This window comes from Cornus florida, unplaced genomic scaffold, assembly GCF_030987335.1.
Source record: "Cornus florida cultivar Cherokee Brave unplaced genomic scaffold, ASM3098733v1 CherokeeBrave_3.0.0_Hap2_Chr04, whole genome shotgun sequence".
Lineage (NCBI taxonomy): Eukaryota > Viridiplantae > Streptophyta > Magnoliopsida > Cornales > Cornaceae > Cornus > Cornus florida.
In genome coordinates, this window is record NW_026775574.1 from 61,649,717 (window position 1) to 61,653,803 (window position 4,087).

The window sequence follows — 4,087 nt, forward strand, 5'->3', positions numbered from 1 at the left end:
TGTCGGGGCCAACACAACTTCAGTTGTTCTCAAATAGGAGACAAGCGAGGAGTAGGGTCCGAAGAGGATCCTAAGGGAGGAGATTTCAGCATATCTAAGAAAAAAGGATATTGAAGCTTTAAGATGAAGGATCACACAAGGGTTCTCTCATTCACCAGCAATATAGTGAATGATACTAGTAAAGTTGGTTTGGATGAATCTAAAAATGCTTAAATTTTTATATTATCTCTAATAGAGATAGAGAAAAAGGTACTCTTTAGGAGTTTGGGAATCGGATGGAGTTCTTATCAGAACGACAACCTGATTTTATATCATATTTCGGAGAGTATGCGGATTAGGTTGTGACGTTCTAAGTTGCTTGGTAAAGCCGCGATAGACGGTTTGCATTTCGTGTATAAGGAGGATGAGGGTTAAGCCTTTGGGTATTTGCTTAGGCAAATGATTGTGCAATTAAGCTATGTTTAATAGATAGGTTTCAAGGTAGGATGAATTACCAACGAAACTATAAAATGAACTTTTGTGAAATAATTTGGCAACTTGAGTCAAAGGAGGTTTTCTTCTCTGGAATGGAGGATGTCTTAAGTAGAATTATATATTGAATTATAATGTGTGTGTTTACGTGTTTCATTTTTGTTACTACGTGTTTCATTTTGTTGTTACGTATTTTTTTTTTTTTTGTTAATTAGTCCAAACTGGGAATATGGATTGGTTGGGGATACAAGTATGTGATCAGTTAACTATGATTTTAATAACATGGAGTAATAGCGCTATGTGCACTAGGGTTATGGGCATAAGGTCAAAGGAGTTGGTAGAAATACATAGTTCTAGCCACTCTATTGGACTTGGGCATGCATCAATATTGTATGCTATTTAGGATGGGATAGTTAAACTATCAATACGAGTCAAATAATTTAAAATGATTAGTTTAATGTGCTCTATGCTAGGTAGGGATTCGTTATTACAACGCTATAAGAATGGTGGTTGTTAATGTTTTGGGGATTCGTGAGGTTGTGGTAGGTAAAGATCATTGTAATGCCATTATGATTCGGACGGAGGATTTTGTGCTGGTAGGTACTTGTTAGAATGTCGCCGATAGAGGATAGTGGGCTGATTAAATCTTTATCAGTCTATTCGTAATCAAGACATGATTTTACGAGGGTGTCATTTGGAGGAGTTGCTGGTATGCAGTTGGGAGAGGAACCAAAGTTTCTACACCGTATAAAATGTGAATTTTTTTTTTGTTTTTTAAGGGTTATCTTTCGCAACAATTAGCTGTTGTTGCGACGTTGATGACTATATGGAGGAGGAGAAAAGTTTCATATTCATGTGAAGCGAGACAAGGAGTGAAATTGACATTTACTTATATTAGAGAAGTAGGATGTATCAAGGACAGGAAGGAGAGACCGAACATCTATATAAGGAAGCGGTGCATGGTGGGTGTGAAAAAGGTCATAGTGAGTTGACTTTCCATGAATGGAATTACCAATTGATTTTATTATCGGTAAGTTTATCACTAACTGGTGATGCATAGCTACAGTTGTAGGATTAGCTTTTGTAGATGCTCCAATTTAAACAATGGGTGCAGACGAAAGCTAGTGGTCCCAGACCAGTTGGTACTTTTGGTAGACAAATGGGAAGGAGAATGTAAGGACTGAGGTTCACAACTCTTAGTTCTTTATTTATCCTGGTGGAAACAGGCTGCTCTATGGTATGGAGCAGATGTTTTGGAGGACAGGCAGGAGGAGGAACAAAATGATTTGGTCTTTAATTCTAAAATGTATTAAAGAGGAACCGGTAGAGATTACTAGATCCATATAGACAATTTTCTATACTTAGGTGGAAATGATAGATCATTTTCACGGATTTAGTTGAAGGGTGGCTGATTTTTTTAAAAAGGATCAGGATTTTGGTTGGGATGTTGGTTAGTTTCTTTATTAAATTGGCTCAATGTTGGTTTATTTTGAACTGGTGGGACATCAGTTCACATGAATAGAGTGGATTACGAGATGATTTAGATGCATCAAAGTGGTGATTCACACTTTGCATTAAGTTCTGTCCGATGGAAGGGAATAGGGAAGTGGATGCTCTCACCAACCGATCGGATATTCATATCTTTCGATTCGTTGTTGAGTTCGCAGTTGAAGTTTTAGCTTGTATAATAATAACACTGGCTGTTATCACAGAAATTAAGAAAATCAACTGCAAATGTTGGGGTTGATCTTCGTGGAGGTGTTACTTTACTCAACTAGAGCTTAAGATACTGATGGAGGTTTAGTAGTTTTTGTTAGTGTTGTCAAAATGAATGCGATATAATATCGGCACTTCTTCTCAATGCGCTTGGATGATTATAAAGTGCATAAGGACATCGACTGTCTGGTCACGTGAACCAGATGATGTAAGATATGTTTAATTTGTCTATATAGATTGGCTGGTTTTTAAATTAATGTTATACGTTTGATATACATGCTCGGACTATGGGTGATTTAGTTCTTTGTTAAGTTCAAAATTGGTATATGGTTAAATTAAGGCATGGTTGATTTGCCAAAGTCTAACTAAATAGACTTAAGATGGCATTGTTTATTTGCCATAGACATGGTTGAATTGTCGACATAGTTGATTTGCTAAGGTTTAACACAATATACAAAAAGAGGGCATGGTTGATTTGCCAAAGTATAAATAACTATACTTAGGGAGGCATGGGTTTATTGCCAAGTTATGACTCAATATATTCGTACTGATAAAGCTAAGTCCACACGAGACTGGAAATGAATTTTAAAAGCAAATAATTCAGAATTTTGTGAATTCCGATGACGGAATTCCGTTTGTTAGGGGGAAGAATGTAATACCCCTTGTTTTAAAAGGGATATAATTGAAATTTTATTATTTATTTTGTTGTTTTCGTTATTTATTTTATTATTTTTAGGTGCTTATGTGGCTATATGTTTAGATGGTTTCCTGTTTTATATGTCATTGAATTACGTGTTGTATGAATTGATTTGTATTTAATGATCTGAATTATTGAATTATTTGTATTATTTGAATTAATTATATTATTTGTGTTATTTGAATTCTTTAAATTAATTGCTTTACTATCGTGTAACTATTTAATTATAGTTGTTTTTAATTGTTCTGCTATAACTGTAAAATTATTTAGGGTTTAGGTTTCACGTTGTAGCTGACTTGTAGTTGGACTTAGAATTAGGTTTTGGTTTTAATTGAAGCCTATAAATACTATATGATATGTCGACTTAGGGTTTTAGAATACAGAACCTCTATTCCCGTAGTGAAAAAGAAAACAGAGAGTTACAGAGAGAAATACAGAGAGAGATAATGGGAAGAAGTCTAGGGTTTTGCCTTAGGCTAGGGTTGAACCAAGGAGGAGGAGGAGGAGTAGGGGTTGGCTCGTGGGCAAAACCAAGAGTAGCAGAGGAGTTTTAATGACAACTAAGGTCACCGGAAAACCTAAGAAGAAGGCGGTTAAAGGTTTCAAACCGAAACCTTAAGAGGCAAGTTATTTTCTTTCTCCCTCCCGTTGGCCTGTATTTTGTGCATCCTTAGATAGTCTCAAGGCTTTTAAGTGATCATTAATTAAATTTTACATGCTTGTTATATGCTAAATCAATTATTTGTATGCGTTGAATTACACTGTTACAGTTCTTACATCTCTGGTTTTCAGTTTGGTTTAAAAGCATGTTAAATCGGTAACGGTTTTAATCACTGTAATTGATTCGAACTGCTGTGAACAAGTCATGGGGATGATATTGGGTATAAATAGGACTCTTAGGTTCAATATTAAAGATGAACAGAAGGTTGGGAATGGCCGGAGACGAAGCTGATAGGCGAAACGGAGCAAAACTGGACAGAGAAGGCTCTCGGAGAGGGAGAGCCGGCTCTGGGAAACCAAGAGCTGGCTCCCACTCCTCAAGAGCAGGATTTATGCTTCTAAGAGCAGGCTCCATGGTGCAAAGATCCTGCTCTGTGGTTTTGAGAGCAGGTTCTCTTGGTTAGGCTCTGTTTGGGTGCATTTGGACACTGTTTGGACACTGTTTGGGATTCTAAATGGTTTCACGGACTGGAATGAGAATTC